The sequence below is a fragment of the Protopterus annectens genome, chromosome 11.part0 (genome assembly GCF_019279795.1).
Source record: "Protopterus annectens isolate FY-2018-M chromosome 11.part0, PAN1.0, whole genome shotgun sequence".
Classification (NCBI taxonomy): domain Eukaryota; kingdom Metazoa; phylum Chordata; order Ceratodontiformes; family Protopteridae; genus Protopterus; species Protopterus annectens.
In genome coordinates, this window is record NC_056745.1 from 147,339,179 (window position 1) to 147,360,282 (window position 21,104).

Here is a 21,104-nt window from a genome sequence, read left to right on the forward strand (position 1 = left end):
GAAAAAGTCATAAATAATGGGGGGGCGGGGAACAAAAGCTCAAAAACATGGGCAATTTTGAAATATTGCTCTTAAAAACTTAGTTGATAGAATAACAGGTTTTGCATTAGTCTGAAAGGTAGAACGTCTAAATCTCAAATATCTACCATTATTTTCTAACTTCACTCTTCAATAATTTGTCAGAAAAAAGCACAATTCTATGAGAAACAGTGCAAAAATAAGAGGGAAAATCTGACAATTCTGCAAAAATCTGTACAGTTGAGAGGCATGCATTCTGCTTAGATGCTAACACCGAATGATTGACAAGCCCATTCAATGGTGACAGGGAAATTTCATGATACAAAATCAGGAAATGTTTCTCGAGGCGAAATACAGCTAGGCGATGCTTACGATTTTAATAAAATAAAATAATTACCGTAAAATATACCACAGAACTTCTAAAAACTGGAAGCTTAACATAATATACCTCTGACTAGCAAACTTAAGTCAAAATACCAAACAAATCATCACTGAATACATGTGCAGACGGAAGGCTATTGTAAAGTCCTGGCAGCTTGATGTCAGCAGCCAATGCCTTAAAATTTAACACACAAAAGGGGCAATTCCGTTTGAACTGGGCAGTAATTTTGAAAAACCCCAGCGAAATACGCCCTTTAAAAGAAATATAATGATGTAGACATGTATTTCCTGTACTCTAACAAACTCAGAATCCCAAAACAGCACAATACAAACGAATAAACTGAAAACTGTACGTAATACAACAAAATAGCAGGTTACGGCACTTCACACACCAAAAAAAAAAAAAATTAATAGAAGTTGAGCGCTTTCGTTCCCGGATTCAATGGAACTTGTTCAGAACTAAATTTAATAACCTGACATTAAATATGATTACCATAAAGTCATGTGACTAAACCATCCACTGTAAATCTTATGAGAATTATCCATTTAAAATTATGATACGAGCTGATATAAACAAAATATGTATACTACAATAAGTGAATAAATGTTATGAACGTAATAAATAAAGAACGTATGAAAAATGCATTAAACATTCTTCCATTAAAAAAGTGAATAAAACAGGAATTTGGAAGGACACCACAAGGATAATTTTGCACTTACTCCACTACTAGAAAACGGAACTTATGTGAATCTAATTCCTTAGTATGCGTAAACAAAACATTGGTATTCCTATCTTTCCTCATGTCAAGCAAATGTTCATAAATTCGCTCCTTTAATTTTTACCTAAGTTCCATTTTCTAGTAGAGGAGCGAGTACAAAATGATCCTTGTGGTTTCATTCTAAATGAGCATTTAGACGAATGTGAACTGAAGTGGCAAATTACATTGAATGGCATGAGCTTCCTGGGTTTAAACGATTCCTGTTGTTTCACTCACATTTAAGGCTTAAATATTTTGATTGATTAATTTACAGTCTGAATCTTTTCAATGAAACTTTTAATGGACGAATGTTAATGCATTTTTCATGTTCTTTATGTATTATATTTATTACATTCATAACATTTATTCACGTATTATAGTACACTTGAACTGTTTATTTCAGCTGGTATCGGAATTCTAAATGGATAATTGTCATAAGATTCCCAGTGGATGTTTCAGTCACACGACATTATGGTACTCCTATTTAATGTCATGCTTTTAATTGACCGTACTTCTGAAGAAGTTCATTGAATTCGGGAATGAATTTACTGAACTTCTATTTAAGTTTTTTGGTGTGTGAAGTGCGTAACCTGCCTGCTCGCTTGTTCTACTGCAGTTTTCGATTTATAATTTCCTGTACTCTAACAAAACTTGCTTTAATATCCAACGTGAGCACATTTACATGAATGATATAATAAGAAGACATATAAAAAGATCTAAACTTAGACTAATTCCTCTCACTATACAATACAGGCTTTCCCAAGAAATCTCGCGATATGTGGAATGACTGCAGTTGCCCTGGTAACTCGTGCTCGACGTAAACTATCTGTAAAACTTGCACTCTGAGGGAAGAGGAGTACTTTGTGCCAGGTTATGTAATCCGTAGATTACGTAGGGAGTTAAATGACCGTGTTTTATCCTATTCGTAAGCGTAATAGGAGTTAGAATGTATGAATCTCTGCGAAGAAACTGCTATAGAAGAGAAATGAAGAGCGCGAATTACGGCAGATGAATCAGAAGAGACGGCGCAGCATCACCTGAGGCCAGGAGAAGGGTGTATGCAAGGTGTGTAACAACAAGTACCATAATTTGTATACGTTTTGGTGTGACATCATGTCTGATACCAAGTAATGGTCATGGAGTTTCGCGATTTTTGAAAAGTTAAGAATATTGGTGGTATTAATACATAATATTAGCAATTAATAGCGATGCCACCGTTGGGGGGGGGGCATATAATAGTACAGTATAGCGTAGCATATCTAAGGGGGACGCAGCATGGCATAGCTAACTAGCTCCAAAGAACGGAGAGATGAACTGAAAACTGAATTAAAGGAAAACAGCGTATTGTGAATGTAGCTACTGGCTTCATCAAGTTCTAGAATATTTTTAAATATTTGTTGTTGAGGAGGAGTAGTAGTAGTAGTAGTTTTTTTTCTTTAGTTTGTACAACATCTTAATGCAAGAAATCTGGATAAAGCCTAAATAATGGAAGGCAAAGGTTAAATACTGCTCTTATAAAGTTAAAACGTTGGTAGAATATCAGAATTTGTGTTAACGTGCATTTTATGAAGGCTATGAAGTCTGAAACGCAAATGTATGCATTTAGAGACTTCACTCCCCAGTTATTTGTCAGAAAAAACATAAATGTTATGAGGAACAGATCAAAAATACTAGGAAAAAAATTCGACAGTTGAGAGGTATAGTTTTTTAGTCTCTTACAGCACAATACAGATGACAAATGATCAATATGAACATAAAATAGTACTTGTATACAGTGTTATATATGATTATAAAACATGCATGTGAAAATAACAGTGAAACAAATGACTCCTGAAACCAGTAAAGCATAAGCAGGAGAGAGGCTTAGGAGGGATTTGGAAACGTAGATGAAGAGGAAGGAAGGAGAGTGAAGGTTAGAAAGGAAAAAGGGACGGTGGTGTTGAGCACTATTACCCAGATGCTAGTAGCAGACCTTGCTCTATACCTCTCAACCTCTTAGAGTAAGAAACCTTGACAAAGCCAGAGATAATGGGGGGGGGGTGCAAAGACTAAAAAATAGGGACAGTTTTTAAATATTGCTTTTATAAACTTAGAAAGTTGATAGAATAACATATTTTGCATTGACATACATTTTCTGAAGGTATGAATAGTCTGCAACCCATATATATGCAATTATTTTCTGAGTCCATTCCTCGATGATTTGCCAGAAACCACAATTTTATGAGAAACAGATCAGAAATATGAAGCAAAAATCTGGACATTCTGTAAAAATCTGTAAAGTTGAGAGGTATACTTTGCTGATATACAGCTGACAGCATAATTTATGCAGGCCCTCTTATCCCTGTCATATGTATTTTCTGAATATTCATTAGAAAAGTGATTGGTTAACAGAGTAGCTAATCAAAGTCACCATGTATTTAACAATACATTTTGTTGATGAAATTCATATAATGTTAAAGTTCTTTCCTCAAGAATTCTGGACAGAGGAAGAAAAGAATAGTTTTTATTTTAATAGTAAATAAATTCTCTTAAAAAGAGCCCAGCAGGATTTGTATCAGCATGTATTGTTCTTCACAAGTACGTATGTCTCTCTAATGTAGCTCGTGCAGCATCGAAATTACATTATGATTATTAGGGAAACAGATAAACCTGTTAACAGCTTCCCTAGCACCCCCTAAGCACTGTTTTGAGTTGGAAATCACCCTTGGGACTAGCAGCATACAGTGCCAGCTGGCAAAGAAGCTTTGTTTCTGCCTGCTACTGTTCATGCCCGAGTTGTCACTTTTTTTTTTTTTTTTTGCTCAGTCCCTTATAAATGTCTTGACTGTCTACTAAATCACTAAGGAGGATTAAAGTCATTCAAAAATGCCGAACATTTTTTTCTGTAACCGGTAATACATAGAGCAAATGAAGCTGACCAACTGCATTCCTCAGTCATTTAAGAGAAAATCATTTTACAAGACAGTGCAAAAATATGAGGAAAAATTGGGAAACTGCAAAACAGGGCAGGGGTAGTTACAAGAGGTATGTTCTGAAATCTTTTCTCACGGTCTGTAATACACCACAACACTTCTGCTGAGAATCTGTGTGTGGCTTGTCAGCAACACTACCAGCATGCCTCTCAACTGCTGTGCTGAAGAAGGGGGGGAGGGGGGGGAGTAATGGAGTGACTAAGGCCAAAAATCTAGAACAATTTTTAAAGATTACTCTAATGAATATAAAGTAAACAGAACAGCAGGGTCTGCATCAGTATGCATTTTTTTGAATGATAAGAAGCCTGAAATGTTAGTGTCTGACATCAACAAACTGGGAGTCTATTACATACAAACCCATTACTACACACAGATGACCTGTCAAGGTTATTTATTATATTTAGGGACATTGTGCTTGCTCTCATTTTGGAAGATGCAGGGAGCAAGAAAAAAATGTGTGTATTTTGTGACTTTGGGACTGTCATTGCTTTTTGTTGCAAGGTTATAGACATTTTGGATATTTTATCAAGTAATTAATTATAAGGTACAGTTATTCATAGTAAATCCCTTCAGAACAAGAGTAGTGTTTTATGCATGTAAATATTTTTTTATTTTGTTCCGAGAACAATATATCAAAAGCAATTTTCAATATATTTTTTAAACTAATCAGCATAACTTTCAAACAAAACACGATTGTTTGTTTGTGTCTTTCGGCTTTTCCCGGTTAGGGGTCGCCACAGCGGAACTCCGGTCCGCTAATGATTGGTAGTTGATTTTTACTTGCCGAGTTACCAGCCCTGATGCACAACTTTCAACAAAAGTACGCCCATTCACGCATGTCTCCACGCAGAAGACGCTCTAGCTGAGAATGGAACCGGACAGCGTCTTTTTTTTGCTGATGATGCAGAGGAAAAGAGCTTCAAGCGACCCACTTACATTTTCATAATTTTTTTTTAAGTGTAATATAAACATTGGACCTCACCGCTTGCAACAGAGACATGGACTGTTTTAGAGGGCAGTAGGCATGGATTTTTACTGGTTATGTGCCACAATATGCTGGAATTTTCAATTTTCAGGTGGCACAGTTCGTATATGTCTGTTTTATTTCTTTCTTTCAAGTTGTACAGTAGTCTGGATGTTCTTCTTGGTGCTGGATTTCAAGTATCTGCTAAAATAAACTCCCAGCCCTTGGTACTGAAATCAGTAAACTGCTAAGGTATGAGAACAGCAGCACTAGACCCAGTACGTTCATGTATTTTGTTCTGAAACATTCTGCTTATCACCAAAGTTTCCAAAAAGTGAAAATTTGTTGGCAAGTGTCACATAACTCTATCCTGTATTTGTAGAGATAAGAGGTTGAGACGTTTGACCAATGTCCAATGCCACCGATGTAAAGGATGTACAAAGCTTAAGCTTGGCTTTGTACTCACCTGTGTTGTTGCGGGTGGCAACACTGAAATGCAGATCTCTGACATGAATATGAAAAGTGCTCATTGAACCATCGTGAAAATAACTGAATTAAGACTGACATATTTATTAAAGATATATTATTTATGGGGAAAATTGCTTGTCATGCTTGTATTGTAAGCAGCATATTTAGTGTTGCAGCTTGTAAGCAGCATATTTAGTGTTTCAGCTTTAGAAACTGTTATTGAGTTGTTGACTTAAGAATTTAATTTCAAATACTAGTAGAAAAAGTGTGGAAACGCTATTCTTTTTGTGAAAATAAGTTCAAAGAGTAAGCTTCTGTGCATACCTTTTCTGTTCATCACTATTCAGCACCGTGTCTTCCATACTGCTGCCTTGTGTGAGTATGTGTCTATAACATTACAGATCAATGTCAAGGGTGTGCATGACCTGTGAAAGTAACCCACTCAGCAAAAAAAGTAAATCACTAAAAACCTAAATAAAGGTGTTTAACCTGCATCATCCACACATCCTGGAGTATGAAGGCATCCTTCAAGTGCATTACTGATAAGGTAAACAAGCTTTTAGGCGAATATTTCTTTCACAGTAAATCAGAAAGTCCTGAGGGCTACTATTACTGGATTGGTAGTCAAGAATGCATTTTCAGGTCTTGTGCTATCATGTTGCTTGCCATCTTCTATCTGCTGGTAGTAGATGGGTAGAATAGGTCTACCACCCTTCTCTCAGCGTGGGTAATCTTGCTTCTCTTCCACACCCAGCTGCACCAGTGTCTTAGTTGCTATTTGAATTTAGATTGTCTAGGTTGTATTCAGGGTTTTCTTCTTTACCACACAGGCAGCCCGTTTTCTTGGCTGTTTGATTAAACTGTATATCCTACTTTATCAACAGTTTGTTTTCTTTCATCCATTATATGAATAACCTTTTTTGCATTATCAAATTTCATGACCGTTTCATCCCTCAATGTCTTCTGGAACTCTGTATAAAACATCAGTTGGTTATTTATGTTATGTGAAGTCGTCCTTCCTTTTATTTCCCCTGAGCTGTCCATCTTTTGTCTTCAGAACGTGTCCTTGTTCTCATCCATTTTGTTTTTCTTTTACTAGAAATACCCATTTGGACTTTATGGGTTTCCCAGAGTATGCAGAATTTTTTTGTCTTTCTGAAATGCCTCTGTTTTGGCTGTGGCTTCTTATGTCCTGCTAGTGAAGCCCGTTTGTATGCTAAGTATCCCACTATCTTTTCTTGATGCTTTCTCATGTTACTTGCTTGCTTTTAGGTCATCTGATATGTTATCTCCCAGTTCTTGTTACACTTTAGCTGTTGGTATAGTTTCTTTCCAGTTGCTTAGCTTTCCTTATTTTGGATTTCATTTTTATAACCTGGCTGCAGTTATCTTTGTTAAATATTATGTTTCCTACTGATAACATTACTGGTCCTAAAAATGACTTGCAGTGATGTTCTTTAATAGACTGGTAATAGTTGTGTAAGATGTGGCTGTAGTTCTTTCCACTGAGATCCTGCTAAATTTGAATGTTCCTGTATCACCTGCAACAGACTAAGTGAGAAGCAAGAGTTAATTTTAGCAGAGGTAGCTTGCAGTTTATGTAGTGGTGATGTTATTGACTTCACTTTGATCATTTGAGCCCTAAAGATTCAGACTCACTGTATATAGCCATTGTAACAATGAAGTAATCCTATATTTTTAGCATTTTAAATAGTTTCTATACATCCTATAAGTAGTTTATTAATCTGCAACCCCAGTGTTTCATGTGGATAGGCAAGTATTATTAAGAAGATTGTACTGAACAGAAAGCACTATTACATGTGATTTAGATTATCCCTTGAGAAATGATCCTTACTTTGTCTTTTATGTAGCAGATAAAAACCCACTAAGTGTAGGTAGGTGCCTATTACAGATAAGGCAGAAGCAGCAAGACATTTAAGTGACTTGCTCAAAAACACACAGTATGCAAATAGTCTTACATTGCAAACGATTGCCACACCAGGCAGAGCGATTGCTGACATTGCAGTGCAACATAATCTGGCTGTTGCACCTCCTGAGTCCGCTGTCCTTTGAATGAGATTGAGTTGGTGGTAGTTCAGGTGGATGGAAATGTTCCCATGGTAGCTGTCAAAAACTTTTTTTTTTTTTTTTTTGTAAACATTCATACATAGGTTCATAGGTGCTTACTAGGCTAACGACCACAAGGGCCTTTTTAAACCTAGCCATGCATCCCAAATCTCTGACAAGTTTTGATACCCTTGATAAGTGTAAGTATGGGCCTGGCAGATGAACCATTTACAGGTTATCTCTGTCCATTAGAGACATAGGTGGCAAACCAGGGATGAATTTCCAGTTTCCCATCCAATTGTTCAAGTTGCACTTGAGTTGGTTTAGGGAAGAACTCTGCTTCACGTGGATGGAGGAGCCTGTTCCATTGACGGGGTAGTCCCTGGGATACATGCTTATCTCTCCAGCAGGTCCTATTTTATATCACAGGCAAGGTTTAAGTCTTTAGAACAGGTCATTTTGGTGCTGTTCTTTATGTGGATATGCAGGAGGTCCATCAGAGTGGGGTCTGATAATGCTCTGGCATAGATCTCCCCTCAAAAGCCAGTAAGAGACAGAATACAGAGATAGGGCCTTGAAGTGGTCTGCATAGGACATATTACTTATGGGGCCTGTATTATTTTAGTGAGGAACCTCTGTAGACGTTCCAATTGTTGGATATGTCTGGTTAGGTACAGTGTATATAAAAACTGTACACACCCCTGTCAAAATGCCAGGATTTTGTGACACAAAAAAACGAGACCACAACAAACCACGCCAAAACTTTTCCCACCTCCAATGTGACCCAGAACCTGCACAATTCAATTGAAAAACAAACATCTGTTAAAAAATATAAAAAATAAAAAACATACAATAATTTCATATTATTTACATTGTTTACATAAATAACACCACTCAATGCATCATCAACTTCTTTTTAAGTACCCCCCCCCACCATTTTACCCACAACCAAAATAGGTTTTTTTTTGTCTAATATTTTTGTCAATGTCCATTTTCCATTGTATTTGATCTCATTGTCGCTTTCCAAATGTTCCATGTTACATAAATAAGTGTCCATTTTCTTTGCCTTTTCTTGAGCTCTTGTTCCATAATAACCATATTCTGTCATGTCCATATTTAACATTTCAAATTTCAAATGATATTTAACCAAATAGTGTTTGTATGCTTCTTTCCATTCTTTCACATTTTAACAATACATGTTCTGTAGTTTAGAATTCCTTACACTTATTACATATTCTGCCTTGTTTACTTTTGTATGCCATATTTGCTTTTACTGGTAATTTACCTATGGACAACTTCCACAAAATCATTACATTCTTTAATTATTTTACAATTTGTATATCTCATCATTATTGCTTTTTTCGTGCTTGTTTCTAACTCTTTCCGTGGATCAACAAAATAAAAAGATTATATAATATAACATCCCATTCCTTTCTAGTCTTTCCTATTACATTTTTTGTTTCCATAACACAATTGTACTATAAAATTTGTTCATTAATGACACTTGATTTTCTTTATTTCCATACCTTCCCAAATTTGCTTGCATTTACCATTTTGCTACTAAATGTTTCATAACTCCTTTTAATACTTGGTGAGTGGTACGGATGAACTACTGCGGCAGGGGTAGTCACCCAGTGGTGCAAACCTTGGCTTGAGATGACTGTCACAGTTAAAGTGACGCCCTAACCCCATGTGCAAAATGGGGAAAAAGGGGTTGAGGATGGGTGTTTGGACATATTTAAAGAGGCTGCATGTACAAGGTTTATTAATCCCAGTCCCCCTGCTCTTCTTTCATATATAAAAGTCCTCTCTTTACAGGGTTCAATCTCTACCCCCCCCCCCCGATGAATGAAAATATTGCCATCATAATTTATTTTTCATACCTCACTGGTATCTTATAAATGTTTGCAACATAGGCTATTTTACCCAATATTATAGTATTTAACAAATGTGTTTTCTTTCTATATGAAAATCTATATGTTTTACGGAAAGCAATTATTTCTTTAATTCCTTTAATAACTTTGTCCCATTGCTCATGTTTCTATTCACTCCTACCAAATACTATCCCCAATATATCTACACACTTTTCATTATATTCTGCACCTCCTATTATCCCTTCATACTCAAAACCTTTCAGTTTTTCTTTATTCATATTTAAACCAATTTTCTTTAATATAATACTTAATTTTTCATTTATTTCTTCTATCTATGACTTTTATTATTAGTGTCATCTGCATAAGTATGCATTATCAGTAATTGTACCTCCTACATCATTTTATATCCTCCATTACTTGTCATTTTATTTACTTCCACCACTACTACATTCATGACTAATGAAAATATCGCACTGCTAGCTGGACATCCTTCTTTTATTCCACACTGTATTTTTACATCTTCCCCAGTCCAACCGTTTATTTAATTTCACATAATATTTTCATATATTAATTTAATAATTTGTAATCCTTTGTCACGTATGTTGTATTCCTGCAAAATTTTCCACAGTGTTTCATAATGGATATTATACAATGCCCCCCATTAATAATATTACAAAACGGGCACGCTGATTGTCCAGTGTGCCCATTGTAAATCCCACAATATACCAACGGAAAAAGGTCTGGTCGCCAGGACTTTTTCCCGTTGGTATAAAGTGCTCAAAATATTTTTTTTAACAAATAGAAAAAAACGGAGACTTTCTTTTCTCTGTTGCGTCCGTTTCAAAGCATTGATGTACTTGGTATGCCAGGGACACAAGTCCCATACATATGCTCAGTACATCAAAACAAGGAAGCAGTGTACCACAACCAGCGGAAGAACAGTAATGCACCATTATACAAAGCATTGATGTACTGGGTATGCGTGGGACACAAGTCACATACGCATGCTCAGTACATCAAAACAAGGAAGCAGTGTACCACAACCAGCGGAAGAACAGTAATGCACCGTTATACAAAGACATTATTTAAGAAAAAAGTATTTTCTCAAATAATGTCATTGTATAATAGCAATAACTGACTCCGTGGTTGTGGTATATTGAAATTTACCCACTGTTAGCTTTATTTAATCACTCAGGCTTTGCCCTAGTGATCAAACCACACCAACCATGGGTAAATCTTAATATATACCACACCACGTCATTGGTTATCGCTTAATTATCATATGCCTTACTTGCATCACCTATCATAATCCATACATCTCCTTTTTCATTAATAATGTCATCAATTCCTTCTCTTATTAACTACAACAAATCCTGACTTCCCTTTCCCTTTCTTCCATACACATTTTGATCATATAATTTTGCCATTCTATGTTGTATTTTTTTAGCTATTATTATCATAGAAATTTTATAATTCATATTCTTTAGCTCATATTTATTTCCTTTCTTATACATGAATTTTAAAACCCCTGTGCAGATTTCCTTGTACTTAATCCCTGTTGCCATCCATTCATTCATCACTTGTATAAATATCTTTTTTTGCCAGTCTTTCATTTCTTTATACATATTATACTCTATCCCATCTGATCCAGTGTCTGAATGTAATATGTTTCATAATCTCATTCAAATGTTTTTATATTTATTTTTTTCCTAAATATTCATTGTCTACTTTACTAAATCTCTCACCATCATAAATTTGTTCTATGCACACTTCTCTTTTGCCATATAAATCTAATACATAGTTCTTCTATATTTCACATATTTCTTCTTGCTTCTTGTTTCCATTTTATTTTTTAATTCTGTTATTTTTATTCATTATTTTATATGAATATGGTACTACGTCCTTTTCCCCTTGTAAGCAATATTTTTGCTTATATAACAAGTTTATAAATTTTTTCTTGATTTCTTTTGTATGTTTCTCTTTTTCATATATTCTGTCCTTTTCTATTAAACCTTTACAAAATTCTTCACTTAATACTTTTGTATTCTTTTGTGTAGAAGAGCATAGAAAAAGAAAATCTAAAAATACCTTTTCATATTTCTTTTTAAATTGTAACCACCAAATAGTCCAATTTTTATAGAAAGGTCTCATTCTGAAATGTTGTTTCCATAATTCTATAAGCTCTTTTCTTTCTCCTGTATCCATTTCTTTTTTATTTATTCCTTTTCCTTTTTTAATATATTCCTCATTTTCATGATTTTTTTATCCAAATAGCCACATGATCAGAAAATCCAGTATATTTTATTACTTTTGAGTAACTTTTAAGCTTTCTGATATTAAAAAAGTAATCAGTTTTCTGCCTTAATTTCATTCCTTTTATATGCCCAGTGTTTATTCCCCCATATATTTAATTGTCCACACTTCATAATTTCTGCAACTATTTTAACATCAGTCTTCCTTTTTATTCCTTGCATTACAGTTGGTCGCCTGCAATTATTGTATGCATATTCACACAAACCTAATTAAGTACCCACCAAGAGGAGAAAACGCTGAGAGAAGAAAGGAGCCACTTTTGAGATTTTAAGTATTTTTCCTCTGTTTATTTGCTAAGTTTTTCTGCATAGCCGCCTATTTTGAGCATTTTCTGGCTTGTTAAACTTGATTTCTGCATTAGTAACTGTATTTAGAGCACAACCTAGAGCTGTTTACTGAATTTCCTGTTTGCACTTATTTTTAAAATCGTTTTTTTCTCAAAACTTGCATTTTATCTGTCTTTGGCCTAGCACTCTTGTGTGGGGTCATTTACTGCACTGTTATAACTTGTTGATACTTGTAAACCTCTGCTATCTCTGAAAAAAACAAAAAAACCCCCCCAAAAAATCTTGCTTTTTCCCACTTTTCTGAGATTTAAAAAAGTTCAGTTACAGACTTGCTGTTCTTGAACTGTTTGTAAGTTTCTTGGAGGCCATTTTTTGCTTGGGCTAAAGGGAAGTCTCTGTTGATCAGTGGCAGTGAAAAACATTGAGCAGCCTGCCTGCCCCTGTGGGAGTGGTTACTGACTTGAAACTGTAGTTTTATTGGCCATTTTGGGTCAATTCCAAACTCCTTCATCTTCCTCTCTTAAAACCTGGTTGCCTCATGGTTTTGGCGTCTTTTCAGGCTTGTTGGCTGTTGGTGAAGCACCCACCAAGAGGAGAAAACGCTGAGAGAAGAAAGGAGCCACTTTTGAGATTTTAAGTATTTTTCCTCTGTTTATTTGCTAAGTTTTTCTGCATAGCCGCCTATTTTGAGCATTTTCCGGCTTGTTAAACTTGATTTCTGCATTAGTAACTGTATTTAGAGCACAACCTAGAGCTGTTTACTGAATTTCCTGTTTGCACTTATTTTTAAAATCGTTTTTTTCTCAAAACTTGCATTTTATCTGTCTTTGGCCTAGCACTCTTGTGTGGGGTCATTTACTGCACTGTTATAACTTGTTGATACTTGTAAACCTCTGCTATCTCTGAAAACCCCCCCCCCCAAAAAAAATCTTGCTTTTTCCCACTTTTCTGAGATTTAATTCAGTTACAGACTTGCTGTTCTTGAACTGTTTGTAAGTTTCTTGGAGGCCATTTTTTGCTTGGGCTAAAGGGAAGTCTCTGTTGATCAGTGGCAGTGAAAAACATTGAGCAGCCTGCCTGCCCCTGTGGGAGTGGTTACTGACTTGAAACTGTAGTTTTATTGGCCATTTTGGGTCAATTCCAAACTCCTTCATCTTCCTCTCTTAAAACCTGGTTGCCTCATGGTTTTGGCGTCTTTTCAGGCTTGTTGGCTGTTGGTGAAGCACCCACCAAGAGGAGAAAACGCTGAGAGAAGAAAGGAGCCACTTTTGAGATTTTAAGTATTTTTCCTCTGTTTATTTGCTAAGTTTTTTTGCATAGCCGCCTATTTTGAGCATTTTCTGGCTTGTTAAACTTGATTTCTGCATGAGTAACTGTATTTAGAGCACAACCTAGAGCTGTTTACTGAATTTCCTGTTTGCACTTATTTTTAAAATCGTTTTTTTCTCAAAACTTGCATTTTATCTGTCTTTGGCCTAGCACTCTTGTGTGGGGTCATTTACTGCACAGTTATAACTTGTTGATACTTGTAAACCTCTGCTATCTCTGAAAAAAAAACAAAACCCCCCCCCCAAAAAAATCTTGCTTTTTTCCCACTTTTCTGAGATTTAAAAAAGTTCAGTTACAGACTTGCTGTTCTTGAACTGTTTGTAAGTTTCTTGGAGGCCATTTTTTGCTTGGGCTAAAGGGAAGTCTCTGTTGATCAGTGGCAGTGAAAAACATTGAGCAGCCTGCCTGCCCCTGTGGGAGAGGTTACTGACTTGAAACTGTAGTTTTATTGGCCATTTTGGGTCAATTCCAAACTCCTTCATCTTCCTCTCTTAAAACCCTCTTTTGCGTGGTTTTGCACGTTTTTGTGCATAGCGCAACAGCGGGCAGTGCCACCTAATTGGGTTTAAACCATTCCTGGCTCCACAAAGTCTGCTCTTCACTTTTTCCCTTAGAACTGCTCTATCTCTCAATTTAAACACCATATTCTCATTCTAAGGCCCTTCACTGGTCCAATTAAGTAATACTACAAGTTAGCACTATTAAACCATAAGAACTACTTACTCTTATACTCTCTACGATTACCCTGTCCTCTATTGGTCCGTCTTAAATTCAGTTTCCCTATATTACTCTAGCATGTCCAAAGGTCAGTCAATGGTTTCCTCTCCAGTCCAGCTGGTGAATCTGGGAATTTTGAGGCAATGTTACAACTGTCTCATGTACACGGACAACCCTCTCCTCCTCCAAACAGGTTCAAATATATATATGTGAGAGATGCAACTATTTAGCCAAACTGGAGGCTGAGCTCTCTCATCTCAAAACTGGTGTAACCAGTCAGGAGGAGAAGGTAACCTCACACAACACAATTCCAGTATCACATAGTCCCACCACATCAGCGAACCAAACACATAAATACACAAAAACATACTCGGAGGCTCTAAATAAAAATCTACCTAAGCAATAGAGACCTCCAAAGCAGACATCCAAGCAAACGCTACCTCAAAACAAAACACGCACAACACATAGCCCACAAAGTCAGTGTGCCAAGCAGCCACAGCCCTTAAGGCTGAATAACACACCTGATACTCTTGTAATAGGTGACTCTATTGTCAGACACACTGATGTCCCGCTCACCAGGCTGAATAAAGAGAAGGTCATGGTGAGCTGCCTTTTGGGTGCTAGGATCCGCCACATAACGCAAGCACTCAGGTCACTCCAAAGCAAATACAAATATGACTCAGTCATTGTACATGCTGGTGTGAATGACCTGAGACGTACCTCCCTGGACTACATGAAAAGAGACATAGAGGAGCTCTCTGATCATGTAGCCCAGGCTGGTATGACCCTGACCTTGAGCAGCATCTTACCCTCACCTAGAATGATGCCACAGTACAAAGACAAAATGATCGATTTTAACAATTGGCTAAAATTTTGGTGTCTTTCAAAGGGGATCCAGTGTCTGTCAGCCTGGGATGACATGCTCGACAAGCCACGTTGCTTCGCTAGGGACAGCTTGCACCTGTCACCACCGGGCTTTCGGATATTGGCAAAGGCTCTTGCCACCCCCATAGTGCCGTTTTTAGGCAAGGCTCAAAAGTCAAACCCACCCCCATAGACAGCACAAGGAACAAGAAACTAAGGGTAATGCTGCTTAACGCCAGAAGTCTTAACCTCAAGATGCACGCACTCGAAGCTCTCCTCAGTATGGAGAACATCGATATCTGTGCAGTGACAGAAACCTGGTTCAAGGCTCCAGAGAGCATCCCAGCACTACCAGGCTATACCTCATATCATGCTTTTCGGCCCCAAAACCCGGACCGAACCACAAAAGGAGAGGGAGTTTCCATATTTATCAAGGATATCCACACCTCCAGGTTAGTGGCATTGCACGAAGTATCGGAGACCATCCATGTGCAACTAACATTGGGCAAGACTGCTTTTCAGTTTATAGCATCCTACAGACCACCCTCTCAAAGTCAGGAATCCCACTCGGCTTTCCTGAAAACATTGGAGAACATGAAGATCTCTCCGAACACCATTATATTTGGCGACTTCAACTACCCAAGCATTGACTGGGAGCACTACTCAAACCCAGTACCTTAGCCCAAAGTTTCCTGGAAATTATAAACTCAAATGCTATGGAACAACTAGTCACCACTCCCACAAGAGGGGACAACATACTAGACCTGATCATTACTAACATGGGGACTGTATGCTCCACACCAAAAGTATATCCCTCATTGGTAAGATCAGACCATAAATTAATTTCACTGGATGTCCACATCCCGACCCCACCCCCAGCCCAGAAAACCACAGTGAAAAACTTCTCAAAAGCAAACTTCTCACTTCTCAAAACCGAAGTGGAATCCTTCAAGGCCCCAGGGCCAGTGGAAACTATGGCCCAAACTGCAGAATCCTATATAAACGCATTCTACGGACATCTCCAGGAATGCATGGATCATGCTATCCCAAACAAAACCAAGACCCAATCATCCAAAGGCAGGCGTCCAGTCTGGTGGACCCCTGCCATAAATAAACTGTACAACAGAAGGAGGAAGCTACTACATGATAGAGCAAAATCCCTAATAGGGAAGGCATCTCTGATCAGTACTAGCAAAAATTACGATCCTCATAAAATCCTCCAAGGCCAGCTTCGAGAGAAAAATTGCACAGGACACCAAAGACAATCATAAGGCTTTTTCAGTTATGTTAGGAACCTGGGATGCAACTCCCAGACTTGTTCTGAGTTGATTCTAAACGACAAAAAATACACTGAACCCACAGACATCGCCAATATCCTGGCAGACAGGTTCAGTGCAAACTTCTCCACCCCCTCCCCCCCAAAAGAGCAAGTATCTATCCCGGCAGAGGGCTGCCTCCCAAACATCTCTGATGCTCAGGTGAAGGCTGCCCTCTCCAAAGCAAAAAAACACTGCTTCCATGGGACCAGATGGCGTCCCAGGTTGCATCCTACATGGACTCCAAGAGGAACTAATCCCTCAAATAAAACAGTTATACAATCTCAGCCTCACTACAGGATATGTGCCCACAGAATGGCGTACAGCAACAGTGGTCCCACTCCACAAAGGTGGAGCCTCTACGGACCCTGGAAACTATCGCCCCATAAGCCTGACTAGCTTAGTCTGCAAGGCTATGGAGAGGATCATCATGGAGCTCATAAACAAAGACATTGGGGACCTACAGACACTAGATCCTACCCAGTTCAGCTTTGTCAAGGGCAGATCCTGCATTTTGAACCTGGTTGACTTCTTCGAAACAGTCACCAAAGCCATAGATGAAGGGAAGGTAGTCCACACAGCCTATCTGGACCTTGCAAAGGCATTTGACACAATACCCCACTCGGGCATCATAGATAAGCTATCCAGCTTAAATATAAACCCCTATGTCACAAGATGGGTCGCAAACTGGCTCAAAGACAGAACCCACAGAGTGAGAGTTGCTGGAGCCATGTCAGACTCGAAACCGGTCACAAGTGGCGTCCCACAGGGTTCTGTCCTGGAACCAGTCTTGTTTGGTATATACTTTTCCGAGGTACAGGCAAACGTCTGAGGACTATGGTTCACCAAGTTCGCAGACGACTGCAAACTGGGCGCCATAATCGACTCTCCAGCTGACACAAACATCCTTCAAAAAGGTCTCACAGAGACAGATAACTGGTGCCAGCGCCATGGTTTAAAGCTAAATGCCAAAAAAGTATAGTCATACCCTTTGGCAAAAACAATGTGCCCACAAATTACCACATAGGCGGAAACCCATTAAGTACAGAGAAAGTTATTAGGGACCTGGGGACCCAAGTTGTTAGCAATCTCTCCTTTGAAAACCACATTGCCAAAGTGGTTAGAAAGACCTTCTACATAGCCCACCTCATCACGAAGGGTTTCACATCTAGATCAAGAGAGGTAATCGTGCCCCTTTATTCATCCCTCATCAGGCCCATCATAGAATTCAATGCCTCTTTTGGGATGTACCTTACCCGACACCTGCAGCAATTAGAAAGACCCCAAAAGTATCTCACCAAGAGGATCAAGGGTCTCAAACAGATGCCATATGCTGCTCGGTTAAAAAAACTCCAGCTCTACTCAGTTGCATACCGCCTACTTCGAGGCGATCTATGCCTGACATACAAAGTTATGTCAAATCCAGAATTAATGGACATGCTCCACCTCAGTAAATCTAAATCCCTTAGAGCCACATGCTCGAGGGACTTGAACCTCAGCACAGAAATAAATAGAACTTGCTGGAGGGACAGGTTTATAACCCAGAGGCTCCCTTCGCTCTGGAGTAGAATTCCAGTTCATGTGAGGCAGAGCACCTCACTGAATCTCTTCAAGAAGAATCTCGATAGGTGGATGGGGGATCATAGGTTTGTCCCAGAGATTACTCCCATGTCACTATTAGACAGAGGCACAGTAAACTAAACTTTAGAAAGGGCACAGTATATTCAAATCAAGGGGTGGCGTAAGCCATACAAAATCAGGCTAGGCTTATAATTGCCCCAGGGCAGATAGCCTAGTATGAACATATGAACCTATGAACCTATAAGTATACTTTTAAACATTGTTTTTTGTTTTTTTTTTGCATATGCATATAAGGCTATAACCCTATATACATACCTATTCTCCCTATTTCTATTATTGTTATAATTTTTATATTCTCTTTACACAATATACATATACCTGAATAGGTTTCTTTACCTATATTCCAAATATAACTTCCTGTACAACATCCTCTTATCTCTTTTTCTTGTATAACTTCATTTACAGTTTCTTTTTTATTTTCATTTTTTTGTGTCTTTATCTCACACTCTAACCATGAATGTCCTGCATTGCCAAATTTTTTACACTTTAATTCCATTTGTTTGCATTATATCCTGTCTGACCACATAAATAAAATCTTTTTGTCACATTAATTAATCAAATGATCTTTCCACAAAATAACATGTTTTAGGTTGTCCTCTGTACTTCACAAATCCCATATTACCATGCGCATTAATAATACTAGGTATATGTATGACATTGTCATTTTCCATTTTTAAAATTACTCCACATTCCCATCTTCCAGTCCATAGTCCTGTTTCATCATATATTTTTAGTAGTGTCCATTACTTCTTTACATATTGTCATCAAATATTCTTTTGGTTGTTTTGCTTTCACTTTAGTTCATTTCTAAACTGAATCAAACCCCCCTTTTGTTTGTCTAAAAAAGGGTTGTTTTCTTTTTTCATACACCCCAAAGATTTCCATAGCCTGCCTAGTTTCAAATATCAGGTAACAAAATGTTTCTTTGTGAATTAAAATGAAAGCTCTTACCTCTTCACCTTTAACACTCAGTGGTACAATAAAATTGTCCCATACCTTATATCTGTCCAAACCTTCTTCCTTTTTACTGCTCACCTGAACAACACATTTCTTCTTTGTTTCTTTTATTCCCTTGTCCTCTTTGGCAGTTTCTCCCACTGCATTGTCTTTTTTTCTGGAACTTTCTCTGGCTCATTTTTTTCTTCTGTTTTCTCCACAGTCTCACTCCCGGATACTGCAGCTTCACTTTCTGGTTTATCATCTCCTCCAGATAAACATCCGGCAATCCTCCTGACTTGAGGGTTGAAACAATGCATTTTTCCATTGTTTCTGTTGATTCAAACAGGTGTTTCTGGAAATTTTGCTGCAAATCCACTAACACCTCTGCATTCACCTCTGTTTCCTCCTCAACCTCTTCTCCATTTGAAAACATATTTTCTCTGCTCTCAAATTATTTTGAAAACATTTCTGGTAGTGATTCTACCATTTTGACTGCCTTTTCAATAACTTTCATTTCACTTTCAGCAAAATCTGAATCAGCAATGTTTTCTCCCTGTTCCTCAAGGCTGCCCCTGCTCCTGGAATGGGAAGAGGAAGTCAGTTGTATCACACTCACACTCTTATTATTATAATTCTATACATATTTTTCCATCTCAGGTCTATTACAGTAATTCGTCCTAGTTCCACTATGGTTACAGCTAATGTTTTAATGCTTTCTTGACATAATATGCATGTGCCTGATCACATTTCTTTCCCCATGTTCCAAACTACCACACCATTCCAAAGTTTTTCAGTTTGTTCTTTCTTCCTCTCTTCATACTCTGATAGCTTCTAAAACAATATGAGCACCTACTGCAGCACACCATTGTAATATACCTATTCTCTACTGCAGCACACCATTGTAATATACCTATTCTCTACTGCAGCACCCCATTGTAATATACCTATTCTCTACTGCAGCACACCATTGTAATATACCTATTCTCTCCTGCAGCACACCAATGTAATCTACCTAGTCTCTCCTGCAGCACACCATTGTAATATACCTATTCTCTCCTGCAGCACACCGTGTAATCTACCTATTCTGTACTGCAGCACACCATTGTAATCTACCTAGTCTCTACTGCAGCACCCCATTGTAATATACCTATTCTCTACTGCAGCACCCCATTGTAATCTACCTATTCTCTACTGCAGCACACCAATGTAATCTACCTAGTCTCTCCTGCAGCACACCATTGTAATATACCTATTCTCTCCTGCAGCACACCGTTGTAATCTACCTATTCTGTACTGCAGCACACCATTGTAATATACCTATTCTCTACTGCAGCACACCATTGTAATATACCTATTCTCTCCTGCAGCACACCATTGTAATATACCTATTCTCTACTGCAGCACACCAATGTAATCTACCTAGTCTCTCCTGCAGCACACCATTGTAATATACCTATTCTCTCCTGCAGCACACCGTTGTAATCTACCTATTCTGTACTGCAGCACACCATTGTAATATACCTATTCTCTACTGCAGCACACCATTGTAATATACCTATTCTCTCCTGCAGCACACCGTTGTAATCTACCTATTCTGTACTGCAGCACACCATTGTAATATACCTATTCTCTACTGCAGCACCCCGTTGTAATCTACCTATTCTCTACTGCAGCACACCATTGTAATCTACCTAGTCTCTCCTGCAGCACACCATTGTAATCTACCTATTCTCTACTGCAGCACCCCATTGTAATATACCTATTCTCTACTGCAGCACACCATTGTAATATACCTATTCTCTACTGCAGCACCCCGTTGTAATATACCTATTCTCTACTGCAGCACACCATTGTAATCTACCTAGTCTCTCCTGCAGCACACCATTGTAATATACCTATTCTCTACTGCAGCACCCCATTGTAATCTACCTATTCTCTACTGCAGCACCCCATTGTAATATACCTATTCTCTACTGCAGCACACCATTGTAATATACCTATTCTCTACTGCAGCACCCCGTTGTAATCTACCTATTCTCTACTGCAGCACACCATTGTAATATACCTATTCTCTACTGCAGCACTCCATTGTAATATACCTATTCTCTACTGCAGCACTCCATTGTAATATACCTATTCTCTACTGCAGCACACCATTGTAATATACCTATTCTCTACTGCAGCACACCATTGTAA

General features: G+C 38.0%; 1 protein-coding gene across 1 annotated transcript in view; it reads left to right on the top strand.

Annotated features, from left to right (window-relative positions):
• The first annotated feature begins 1,968 nt into the window (after positions 1-1,968).
• The window catches only part of AGBL3 (AGBL carboxypeptidase 3), a 1,419,881-nt gene continuing 1,400,745 nt past the window's right edge, over positions 1,969-21,104 (top strand). The window contains exon 1 of the mRNA XM_044087180.1: positions 1,969-2,222. The gene's annotated coding sequence lies outside the window, so the exon portion shown is untranslated. The remainder of the gene's footprint in view (positions 2,223-21,104) is intronic.